The sequence below is a fragment of the Vicia villosa genome, unplaced genomic scaffold (genome assembly GCF_029867415.1).
Source record: "Vicia villosa cultivar HV-30 ecotype Madison, WI unplaced genomic scaffold, Vvil1.0 ctg.001205F_1_1, whole genome shotgun sequence".
NCBI classification, from domain to species: domain Eukaryota; kingdom Viridiplantae; phylum Streptophyta; class Magnoliopsida; order Fabales; family Fabaceae; genus Vicia; species Vicia villosa.
In genome coordinates this window covers 282,348-296,425 of record NW_026705535.1, presented here as the reverse complement: position 1 = coordinate 296,425, position 14,078 = coordinate 282,348, and positions in this window count along the sequence as shown.

The window sequence follows — 14,078 nt, the reverse complement described above, 5'->3', positions numbered from 1 at the left end:
CAAGACTAAGCCCACATCATTTTTTATCCATTTTTGGCATAATTTTATCTTATTTTAAGATTAAAATTAAAAAGAAAATGAAATGGATAAAGAATAGCTTGTATTCCAAGCATGACTCATTCAACTCTGTCCCAAAGCAAAGTACAGCAGAGGAGAAGAAGAAAATCAAGCCATGGTGGCTTAAAGGCAAAGCTACCAATGTTGAAAAAGTCAAGATTCCAAAAAACTCATCAATGCTTTTGGCTTAGTTTCTAAGCACTCTAATGCTTATAAATAGGCTATAGCACTTCAGTAATAAAGGAGACAGAGATAGAGAGCAAAAACTCCTGCTTGTAACACACTTGTAATCTCTTAAAATATTCAAAGAATTTTGAAATTCGAATTCCAAATTTAAGTCACTTTCCATTCAAACTAAACACTCAAACACGTTCCTTGAACTTCACTGAACATATCCAAATCATTTGCAAGCTCTGAAACTCCTTGAATCAAACGCTACAGGTCTCGATTCATCCAAACTAAAACTGACTTGTGTCTCATAACCCAAGCATATCTAGCACGATGTAGACATATATTTGAACTTGGTGTGGTGTGTAGATCATTTCTGGAGCTTTAATTGAGTTTTATATGCTTACACACGAAGATACCATTTTAGGGTTCTTAAGCTAAAATTTGGGATCCTCTGATTTAGGCAAAATTAGATGAAACCAATGACATATTTGAACTCAGGGGACGATTTTAAGCTTAACCATGGTCTCCTAAGTAATTTATATTGCTTGTATGAAATTTTGACATGTGCAGGTCTTGTAGCTACGGACGAAAACCGTCACTAAAGGCTTTACCTACAGTTGCAGAGCCTATAGCAACGGAGAGAGGAAGAAGATGAAGGCGTGGCAGGCTCTGGTTGGCCAGAATGCGCGCGCCAGCTTTTATTCAAATTCTTGGATCCTGTGTTGCGCTGTCCATGCTTTTGTCATGCTCTTCAAAATCTGAGCCCTCTGATTCACTTCCAATCAGATCCAACGTGCCAGATCTCTCACCACACCATACTCCTTCATTGATTTCCACACAGGATCAGTATCCTTTTTATTTTCTATTTTATTTCCTATTTTGTTTTAATTTCTTTGTTAAATTAATTAAAAATAGTTTTAAAAATCCAAAAAATACACAAAAAATATTTTTAGACTTCTAAAATAATATATTATTTTCTGAAATAAAAATATTTTATTTTCTTCAAAATTTTAATATTTTGCATAATTAATTAGTTTATATTTATATATTTGCTTTTTAATTATTCTAACCAATCAAAAAATCATAAAAAAATTTGTTCTTTATATAAAATATTGTTTATATATTATAAACTAATTTTGTACATATTTTGAATAATTTTCTTTTCAAGTTTTAATTATTTGTATAATTATTTACATAATTATGTTTTAATTAACTTAAATCAATTCCAAAAATGCCAAAAAAATTAGTTTTGTTTTAAAATTAATTGACCAATATTTTGTACATGTTTTAAACTTAATTTCTAGGTTTAAATCTATTTTCATCTTTTTTCTTCATTTTAATTTAATTAATCATGCATTAATTATAATTAAAACCAATCATAAAAAAATCAAAAAACATGCCTTTTATTTTTTCTTGCAATTTAAAATTCCTAGATAAATGTATAGGATGTCAAATTCATGTAAATAGGCTAGTTTACATTTCCCGCACAATCGATGTAATAGCGTAGATTTACTTTCCGCACTTTACATTTCTGCATTTTAATTTCCCGCACATATAAACTGCGTGTATGTCAAAGATAAAATTGAACCGTTAAATCACTAACTTCAAAGATAAAATATCTGAATCCAATCACAATCACACTTGCACCTCTTAAGGTAAATCCCTTCTCATTCTTTCCAAAATCAAAGTCAAAATTCTACTGTTTTGAGTACAAAATCGAACCTTGCGTTTATATCCGGTGAAAGGATAGATTTTTAAAGGAAATAAGGATAAAGACCTTACAACTCAAGGTAGACCTCCTAGTTTGCTTGCTCAAATCAAAACAAACAAATTCTCATACACTGTTGTTTTTCAAAACAAAACTTTCAAAAAAGACAATACTTTGTATACATCCAAACACGGATTATTACAAAGTTAACGTTCTTTTCAAAACATCTTTCGAAAGATAAACAAGCATTTTGTATACATCCACACACGGATCATTACAAAATTCAAATTACAAAGGTATTTGAAACCACATATGAGCAATTTCAGAGCAATTGAAAAGTGATCGAAAAACAAGTGAGCTAAGCAAACTTAAGAGCCCATGGATAACCATGGATACAAAGGGTGCTAACACCTTCCCTTTGTATAACCTACCCCCTTACCCAGAATTTCTTAAAGGTCTTTTTTCTGTTTCTTTTATAAACCTTTCCTTCATTGGATAAAATAAAAGGTCGGTGGCGACTCTGTGATATTTTCAAAAATGCGAAAGCATTAAGCGATAAAAAAGAGTCAGTTCACGTATCTCTACAGAACAGAGGTATGGCCCGGGATTAAAAAAATCGGAGGTCCACAATCATCCTCTATCTTGAAGGCTTCATATTTCAGGATTAAAGCAATAGCTTTGGTTTCTTTGACTTAGGCATTTCCTTCATGAGTCATTTTCAATGATTCATATATATCATAGGCAGTTTCCCTGTTAGATATCTTCTCATATGCAGCATGAGAGATAGCATTCAGCAGAATAGTCCTACACTTGTGATGATTTTTGAATTGCTTCTTCTGATCATCACTCATTTCTTGTCTTGTGAGCTTTACACCACTAGCTTTCACTGGATGTTTGTAACCATCCACCAGAAGATCCCATAAGTCACCATCTAAACCAAGAAAGTAACTTTCGAATCTATCTTTCCAATATTCAAAGTTTTCACCATCGAATACTGGTGGTCTAGTGTAGCCATTGTTTCCATTTCCATTATGTTGCTCAGCAGAGCCAGATGTAGATGTAGGTGGTGGAGTTTCAACCATCTTGACTTAGCGTTTTTCTCTTTCTAAATCTTTTCTAAACACGGTTAAGTGCTTGCACCTTAGAACCGGCGCTCTGATGCCAATTGAAGGATAGAAAAACACTTAGAAAGGGGGGGTTTGAATAAGTGTAGCTTTAAAACTCTTAAGATAAAAACAATTTGCACAATGATTTTTATCCTGGTTCGTTGTTAACTAAACTACTCCAGTCCACCCCCTTGGAGTGATTTACCTCACCTGAGGATTTAATCCACTAATCAATCTTGATTACAATGGTTTTCCACTATGATATCCTCTAAGTCTTCTAGAGTATTCTGATCACAACCTGATCACTCTAGGAACACAATGCTTAGATACCCTCTAAGACTTATAGAGAATCCGATCACAACTTGATCTCCTCTAGTTGCTTTACAAATGAATGTAAACAAATTCTTACAAGAGTATTACAATGCTTATTAATAAGCTATAATCACAACTGTGATATTTCTTTTAAGTTTAAGCTTAATCTCACTAAGATATTACAACAGTAATGAAGTGAGGTTGAAGATGAAGTTTGATAGCTTTTGATTCAGCAGCGTTTCAGCAAGATTGAAAAGTTGTTTGTAAATCGGTAACCTTGCTTCTGATCAGAACTTCACTATTTATAGGAGTTTTGAGAAGATGACCGTTGGGAGCATTTAATGTGTTGCGTGATCCGTACAGCATTACATTTAATGTTTCACTCTTTTGTTAACTACCTCGAGCCTTGCTTTTCCTGCTTTTACTGACTTTGCCTTTAATAGCTTCTAACGTTCCTTTTGTCAGTCAGCGTAGCCTGCCATCTTGTACTTGCTTCTGATCTAATCTTTGTAGATACAACATTTGAATTAATCCGAGTCAAACAGCTTAGTGCAGAGCATCTTCTTGTCTTCTGACTTTGAAGTGCTTCTAGCGTGATACCATTAGAGCTTCAGTGCTTCTGCTTCTGATCTCAAGTTCTTCTGATGCTTCAGTAGACCATGTTTTGATTCTGCCTGACCATCTTCTGATGTCTTGCGAGAGCATGTTCTGATGTTGCATACTGAACCTTCTGAGTCAGTGCTTCTCAGCGCTGAATTGTGCATACTCTTCATATATTTCCTGAAATGGAAAATGCATAGGAATAGAGTACCACATTGTCTTATACAAAATTCATATACATTGTTATCATCAAAACTAAGAATATTGATCAGAACAAATCTTGTTCTAACACTAGGTACAAGAGTGATGGCCAAGTGAGCTATTACGATGAAGTCGTTTAGCAATCACTTCCAACTCTATATATTTTAAAAGTGCGCGCTAAAAAATGAAGTTCAAAACTTCATCTTCTCCAACCACCCTTTGTGAACACAACAATAATAACACCATGACACAAATTTGAATTTCTTCAAAACTTAACCATTTTCAACAAAATAAAATGCTAACATGATCAGAATTAACGCACGAATTCAACCATACAGTTAAAGCACATCTATTCAAAGTAAAACTCATGAATTTCTGGAATTTTTGTATGAACCCTAAAATTCAAATTTTAAATTAAATGCTATAAACACATAATTAAGCCCTAAAACCTTAGGGCTATTAATCCCTACATGATTCCAAGCAGAGTGGCAACAAGTTTCAATCAAAACAATGCTCAAATCAGTATGCACGAAATTAAGAAAGGTACCTCTGAAAATGAGTTCGAGTGGAGTAATTCAATGGACCTGGGAATGCCTCAAGTATTCAGTTAGCTTCTATGGACCTCAAGGAAGCTTTTGGGATGCTTAACACTCCTTGATTGTACCTGCAACTACAAACTAGAATTCCACTTGAAACTAAAAAGTTTATGGTGATTTAGCTATGGAAATGATGTTCCAGATGCAAAACAGAAGTTTAGATAGCTTCTATGTGATGTTTAGAAGCTATCAAACTCAAAAAGCCTTAAAACACACGAGTAAAACTCAAGTTCCAAACTTTGGTTCAAAGGTTCTTTAAAGTGAAAATTTGAAGGGTGATTTTGAATTGTGGGTGTTTGGCTTGTGTTTAGGGGTTTTGAATAGCTTCAATATGGTAAATAGAAGCTATTAGGACTTTTGGTTTGGTTTGAAAGTGTTTGGTTTGGATTATGGCATGTTATTAGCTTAAAAGCTTTAAAAATGGAGTGAAAATGGTGTTTTTTTAGTTAGAGGCCTTTTGGTAGGTTAAGGAAGGTATGGACAGCTTATAAATGGTATTTAGAAGTTGTTCAAACTCTTGTTTGACACCCATACCTTGTGGAACTCAAAATCACTATGAAAATGCAAGAGGTGAGAAAAGAGAATCTCAAGTGAGGTAGTGACTTGGATAATTCTGGTGTAAATGATCCAAGAGGCAAGTTCCTCTATTTATAAGCAAGAATTAGGGTTTGTGGATGGCAAAAGTTCAGAGTTTTAAGTTCACATGTGACTTGTGTACCATCTTGCTTGTTTGTGAAGAAATGAGAAAGTTATGGTTTCAATGGTGAGGTACAAAGCTTTAAGCATGCTTGCAAAGTTTTGATTTGATCTTAGAGGCTTGCTTGCGAGTTTTATCTTGCTTTTGAGGCAGAAGAGACATTGTAGTGGCTCAAGGAGTGGACTTTGTGCATAAAGCTAACTTTACTAGAATGGAAGTGTTAAGTTTGTGCCATTAATGGAATGATCAATTGGATAATGACTTAAACACTTGGATTATAGCTCAAAAGCAAGTGTAATCTTCTAATTATGGTGCTTTGAACAAGTTATGTGGGCTGCAAGAAAGGAATCTTTCAAATTTGAACAAGTTTGGTTTATAACTTCTTCACTTTCTTCTTCATTTTCAAGTGTTCATGGTGCTATATTGACAAAATCATATCTCATGAATGGAGCCATGTATTTTTATGCTAATTAGTTCTTTGGAAAGCCCTTGATACATATTTCAAATGAGTAGTTGAAAGTTTCCTCAAACTCTTTTTGGATCATTGAGAAAAATGGCCATAAAGTTAAGAAAAAATCCAAGTAAAACACTTGAAAATTTCTCAAGTCTTTTGAAAGTTATCTTCTTAATTCCATATCTCTCAAAATAATCACTTTTTGAAAAAAGTTCCGATGTGATAAGTTGTTTTTTTTGCCAAGATCTACAACTTTCATGTTGGGAGATTTTTGAGTGTGTAGGCAAAATTTGGAGATCCATGAATTAGGTCAAAATACACTTAAAAACCCTAATTTGACTTTTTCCTAACTTTTTGATTCTTGATGAATTCTTTGAATTTTATTTGATCAAATGTATTCAATATCCACATGATGATGATTTAGATCCTTATAAGTCCATGTGTGGACCTCCGATTTTTTTTTAATACCGGGCCATACCTCTGATCTGTAGAGATACGTGAACTGACTCTTTTTTGTCGCTTAATGCTTTCGCATTTTTTTGAAAATATCACAGAGTCGCCACCGACCTTTTATTTTATCCAATTAAGGAAAGGTTTATAAAAGAAACAGAAAAAAGACCTTTAAGAAATTCTGGGTAAGGGGGTAGGTTATACAAAGGGAAGGTGTTAGCACCCTTTGTATCCATGGTTATCCATGGGCTCTTAAGTTTGCTTAGCTCACTTGTTTTTCGATCACTTTTCAATTGCTCTGAAATTGCTCATATGTGGTTTCAAATACCTTTGTAAATTGAATTTTGTAATGATCCGTGTGTGGATGTATACAAAATGCTTGTTTATCTTTCGAAAGATGTTTTGAAAAGAACGTTAACTTTGTAATAACCCGTGTTTGGATGTATACAAAGTATTGTCTTTTTTGAAAGTTTTGAAAAAATCAACAGTGTATGAGAATTTTGTTTGTTTTGATTTGAGCAAGCAAACTAAGAGATCTACCCTGAGTTGTAAGGTCTTTATCCTGTTTCCTTTAAAAATCTATCCTTTCACCGGATATAAAAGCAAGGTTCGATTTTGTACTCAAAATAGTAGAATTTGACTTTGATTTTGAAAGAATGAAAAAGGATTACCTGAAGAGGTGCAAGTGTGATTGTGATTGGATTCAGATATTTATCTTTGAAGTTAGTGATCTAACGGTTCAATTTTATCTTTGACATACACGCAATTTATATTTGCTGGAAATTAAAGTGCGGAAAGTAAATCTACGCTATTACATCGATTGTGCGGGAAATGTAAACTAGCCTATTTACATGAATTTGACATCCTATACATTTATCTAGGAATTTTAAATTGCAAGAAACATAAAAGGCATGTTTTTGGAATTTTTATGATTGGTTTTAATTATAATTAATGCATGATTAATTAAATTAAAATGAAGAAAAAAGATGAAAATAGCTTTAAACCTAGAAATTAAGTTTAAAATATGTACAAAATATTTGTTAATTAATTTTAAAACAAAACTAATTTTTTTGGAATTTTTGGAAATTGATTTGAAATTGATTTAAGTTAATTAAAACATAATTATGCAAATAATTATACAAATAATTAAAACTTAAAAAGAAAATTATTCAAAATATGTACAAAATTAGTTTATAATATATAAACAATATTTAACACAAAGAACAATTTTTTTTTATGATTTTTTGATTGGTTAGAATAATTAAAAAGCAAATATATAAATATATACTAATTAATTATGCAAAAATATTAAAATTTTGAAGAAAAATAAAATATTTTTATTTCAGAAAATAATATATTATTTTAGAAGTATAAAAATATTTTTTGTGTATTTTTTGGATTTTTAAAACTATTTTTAATTAATTTAACAAAGAAATTAAAATAAAATAGAAAATAAAATAGAAATAAAAGGATACTGATCCTGTGTGGAAATTTATGAGGGAGTATGATGTGCACGCGTGATCTGGAGCGTTGGATGAGTCATTAAATGAAATCAGAGGGTCCAGAAATTGAGGCACGTGGTAGAAGATAGACCTGCAAGGCACAGAATCAGAGAGAATTTAAAAAAAATACGCGCGCTGACTGTCCAATGAGGTGGAGACACCTCATCGTCTTCAACCTTCAGACAAGGGCTTTTACAGCGCTTTTATGAAACAAGCGCTGTAGTTGATGAACCTCAAACCTGCAAAATTACGAATAGGGGTAAACGCATAAATAAATTTGGCGCAATGGTACCATTCGATTCGTCTTGTTCCGCTGAGTTTAACCATGTCCTTAATTTTGCTTAATTTTGGCCCTAATGAAAAACCCTAATTTTGAACTAAGCAAACCCTAAAATGGTATATGCTACAAACAGTCATTAAAGTCCAATTGAAGCTCCAGAAACGACCAGAGCTTCAAACCAAACACAATTATGCATCTACATCTTGTTAAATGTGCGTGAGTTATGAGATATAAGTTGGTTTTAGTTTGAACAAACCGTGGCTTTATATAGCTCGATTCAGTGAAGTTTATGAGTTGGAAATGATTGGAATTGATTCAGTGTAGCTCAGAGATGATGTTTGAATGTTTATTTTATATTGAAATGGACTGAAACTTAAAATTCGAATTTCAAGTTTCTTTGAAAATTACAAGTGGTTACAAGTATGCTATATGCTTAGGGATGCTTCTGAACTCGTCTCTCCTTGTTTGCTGAACTATGATAGCTTATTTATAAGCTATGTATGCTTAGAATTGAAGCTAATATGTAGCTAGTTGCCTTTGTTGAATTCTTGCATTCTTTAATATTAAAAAAGCTTGAATTCTTGACCAAGTCACCTTGCCTTCAATGCACCTGCCTTGCCCTTTACTTCTCTGCAGAAAGATGAAGATTCTTTGGGGTGAGTCATGCTTGATTTGTAAGCTACCATTTATCCATGCATTTTCCTTTTAATTTTAATCTTAAAGTAAGATAAAATCATGCAAAAATGGATAAAAAAAGGTATGGGCTTAGTCTTGGTCGTGGGAGGCCCATAGCATCATGGAAATGATGTTTGAATGCTGAAAACTTGGCCCCATTTGGAAAAAATATATTTTTGAGCAATGTTGATTTCATGCATTTTCCCAAAATTTAGCCAACTTCAACAAGGTGTAAATCCTTCAATTTTTGTCATATGAAGGAGATCTTGCACTTTTTAGAAACCTCAAAGAGTCCTCTAACCAATGTCTTTGGTCTCATGTCAAAATGATTTTTGAAGCTCCTTGTGTGTCCTTTTGAAAAAAGTGTCTTTTTGTTGACTTTGAAAATGACCTATAATGTCTTTGGTCATATTTTTCAAATGGTGAATCCAATGACCATGGGATCAATGGCATTTGAAAGATAATTGAATTTCCTTCAAAACAAGCTTTGGTTTGAATTTTTTGGATGAAGGATGAGAGAGTTATGATCAGTCAAAGTTGAGTTGACTTTTCAGGCAAAAACCCTAATTTTGAATCTTAGGGTTTTGTTGATTTTTGATCTTTCCTTGATGAATTATGATCATCCAATGATCAAATGATGAATCCTTTGACAAAATATGGACTTTGACAAAAAATTTCATTTTTGACTGTCTGTTGACTTTTTTGGTCAAACGGGTCGTCTGTTGACTGTTTGAGCTGCTGACGGTGCGTCTGAGTGAATTGAAGTTTGAAAATTTGTATGATGGTACTTTGAGATATATGGATGTGTATGAAATCCATTTGAGCTCTCAAAAACTTGTTGCTCCTGTAAAAACAAGAAAAACCCTGATTAGGGACTGTTTGTGTAGGAGACAGTTAAGCGTACCTGATTTTTGTGCAGTGTTGAGTCTCTGCTAATCGCGTGATATTCAGAAGACTTCTAGAACAAAAATCTTGGAATTTTGAATTGTGAAAGATTGATTTGATTGATGGTACAAAACACTGAGAATTGTACTGCCAGCAGTTTGGCTGTCAACTGACTGTCCAGGTATTGATGCAGCAGTTAGAGTGAAAAATCAACAGTCAAAGTTAATTTATTTTTTGTTGTTTTTTGTTTTTGTTTTATGTGAAAAATGAAAGTTTATTTACATGACTTGTTAGAAAAACACAGACATAATAAATAACTAATATACTGTTACCAGTACAGTCTGAGTTTCCTGATTCTGCGCCTGCAAAAAGATTTAACTCTGTACCAATTGTGTCAGTACCATTTATCTGTAAATAAATAAATAGCATGTGTGAAGTAATAAACAGTATTTGGCGTTTGCGTAAGAATAAATTCAACTGCAAGCCAAATTACTGTATAAGAAAATTTCTAAAAACTAAGTATTTCATATATCAGGATATTTGTTGAAATAAAAATCCATGATTATATGAGACCCTTAATTTTCAGATTGGAGTTTCCTTGAAAAATATGTGGGCAAATTTTGGGGTATAACACCATGGTTGACTATTTTTCTCAAAAGTCAAAGGTTGACTTACACAGTTGACTTTTTCCATATGAACTGCAGTTTTGTGATTTCTAAATGAATCATGCTCTCCTCTTCAAATGAATGATATGGATGGACTATAATGTTGATTTGGATGCCCTTAAATCATATTTTGAGTCTTGGAACCATCTCCGGATTAAAAGTCAACCCTTCATAGAAATTAGGTCAAAAACCCTATTTGGAGCTTCTGATGAACTTAAAGGTGATTGATCTTGCATTGACCCATATTTGGACCTTGATTTTGATTGGAGAACCCTTTGAATCATAGAAGAATGTTGAATTTCTTTGTGGGCCTCAAAACCCTAGTTTGCTTAATTTCTTCTTGATCAGTCTCCTGCCTTAGGACACAAGTAACAAACAACAATTTTTGTATTTTTGGTTAGCAAATAATAAATGCACGATGATAATGATGACAATGATGATCCTAATATTTAGGATATGGTGGGATCTCAGTGGTCAAAAATTGGGGTGCAACAGATGCCCCTATTTAAGTTCCTGATACCTGAGGAGGGGAAGATGGAATCTTCGTCTCAGCACGGTAGGAAGCATTTAAATATAACATATAGCACAATTTTGGACCCTGAGAGCCCACATGCATGATATGAAAACAACATATATTTTTGATTTTTATACGGAATAAACAAACAACATCCTTCCTTTAAACTGGGAGGAATGAGACAAATCTACTAGGGACATAGGGTAGACAGCCCCCGACACTTGGGAAATGGACAAAGTAACGGACTTTGGTAAACTCAAGATTTTTACAGAACAAGGTTTAATCTTCTCCACAGGTTGCATTCTCATGCCGGGGAAGGAAATCAATGGGCTTTCTTAATGAATTGTCTCATACGCTGGGGAGACTTACCATTCACAAAGGAAAGAACTAACTTTAATATGAACTGTCTCGACGCTGGAGAGACTAACCAAACATAAGGGATAATAAACTTTAACATGAACTGTCTCGACGCTGGAGGGACTAACCATTCATAAAAATTTCAACATGAACTGTCTCGATGCTAGAGAGACTAACCATTCATAATCTTCAACTAATCATTCATAAATAACTTCAACATGAACTGTCTCGACGCTGGAGAGACTAACCATTCATAATAATTTCAACATGAACTGTCTCGACGCTGGAGAGACTAACCATTCATAAATAACTTCAACATGAACTGTCTCGACGCTGGAGAGACTAACCATTCATAAATAACTTTTGGTTTCTCAATAGATTGTCTTCATCATCTATCATGAATCTTCTATAGTGAAATGTCTTCTTGCACTAAAAGACTAATCACTTGCAAAACCAGGTTCTTCAACAGACTGTCTTCATCAATTTGAGAAGGCCAACCATCTATTGTGAAACTTCTATCATCCCCAAACTTCTTTGCTGGAAATATTTTTCTTGCTCCGTAGAGACTGTCATCTTCTTTCAAGAAGGAAATTGGGGACACACAAGCTGCTTAAATAAAGGGACCATTACTTGTTGTCAGATAATAACTACAATAGTAATTGCTGGGGATATAAATCCAACTTTATGGAGAACCACAAAAAGGTTCATGTTTGAAAACATCAGGTCTTCAATCGTGCAAAATAAATGCACTCTGAGAATCCAGGATTCGCTGATCCAAATAATCATATCTGCTGGAGACAAAGTTCAATCCAAGGCGGAGTTGGAATGAAACACCAAACGATACACTTCCCATTTGAGGAACAAGCTCAAAATGGGGGTTCATCCTATCTACAGACATGTGAATAAGCTGAAACAAGATCTTCCCATGAGGAACAAACTGTCTGGGGAAACATAAAAATTATGGGTCTTTCTGCCTAAAGCTGATGCTTAAATGAAAGGAGTAAAGACATTGCTTGGGGAATAATAAGCTTATCATATCAACAAGATGCAAATAATGTGCATGAATATGTAATGCATGAGTGCATAAGTGAGTGTTATGTGCATACTGACAAAACAATCATATAATAAGATGACCACGCTGGGAAACGACAACACCAGGGTACATACTCGCCCGATCGTTAATAACATCTTTTGTTGGGGATGCAATTCTTGCAGGGAAGAGAATACTCTTCAAACCAATCTCCATTATCAAAGGATTCATCTTGAGAAGAAAACCTGTTGAAAATGGGAACATATTTCGAGAAAACCTATCTTTGGCTGGAAACAACTTGTGTCAAGACCTAGCTACTTTATAGGAATGAAATCTGTCGGTGCTTTCGCTTCTTGTTTTGAGAACCTACTCTTCTGGGGACTCAGGATCAACATTTACCTCTGTGTTCAAGAGTCTTAAGAAAATGTTCTATCTTTTTATTTTAAAAAACAACTTTTTACTTTGTTTCAAATCCGTTAATTTTAAAAACAAAATTTTGCAAAAAATAAGAATTCCAAGAAATGAGATAAGGCTCAAATTTTCGTTAATGGAATGGTAGTCTGCGAATGGCAAGACTCCATGGATTACAAAGTTTTAAAAATGGTAACTTTTTCAGGAAAGCGTACACTGAAATACAATGATCACTAGTCTCCCTATCAACTTTGAATATCACGCGTACGCTGATGTCGGTTGAGAGTCTTTATAAAATCTTCAGGATGGTCAGGAAATACCGGATGTGGTTACTTGCCATATTCCCTAATTTTTGCATCAATTGACTTTGCAGGTTTTCAATTCATCAGGATGTTTTTCTTTTCTTTTATTGTCTCTAATTTTTGCCTGGACCGCCCTTTCAGGTTTTCAGTCCACCGAGACGCTCATTTTTGCCTAAGTCGCCCTTTTGGGTTTTCAACTTAGCGAGCTGTTTTTTTCTTTAGGCGAAGTATTTCTTGACCATATCAGTATTCACGGGACGTGGGAATTCTTCACCATCCATAGTCGTAAGAGTCAAAGCACCACCTGAGAAGGTTCTCTTAACAACATATGGGCCTTCATAATTAGGAGTCCATTTGCCCTTGGGATCTGGTTGAAGAGGTAATATCTTCTTGAGCACGAGATCGCCTTCCTTGAATCTTCGAGGTCTGACTTTCTTGTCATACGCTCTCTTCATCCTTTCTTGGTAAAGCTGACCGTAGCATAATGCGGTCATTCATTTTCTTCAATAAGATTCAGCTGATCGTATCTAGCTTGGCACCATTCAGCTTCTGATTACTTGGCTTCCATTAGGATCCTTAAGGAGGGAATCTCAACCTCTATTGGGACTACGACTTCCATGCCATATACCAAGGAGAAAGGTGTTGCCTCGGTCGAAGTGCGAACTGTAGTACAGTACCCATGTAGAGCAAGAGGGAGCATTTCGTGCCAGTTCTTGTAAGTCACAACCATTTTCTTGACAATCTTCTTAATATTCTTGTTAGCTGCTTCTACCGCTCCATTCATCTTAGGACGGCAGGGAGAGGAATTGTGATGCTCAATCTTGAACTCATCATGTAACTCTTTCATCATCTTGTTGTTCAGATTATAACCATTATCAATATTGATTATGATTGGTACGCCGTAGCGACAGATGAGATTGTTCTTGATAAATCTTACTACCACTTGTCGAGTAACATTGGCGTAAGAGGCAGCTTTGACCCATTTGGTGAAGTAATCAATGGCGACCAGGATGAAACAATGTCCATTTGAAGCCTTAGGTTCAATCATTCCAATATTATCAATTCCCCACATAGAGAAAGGCCACGGAGAGGAGATAACATTGAG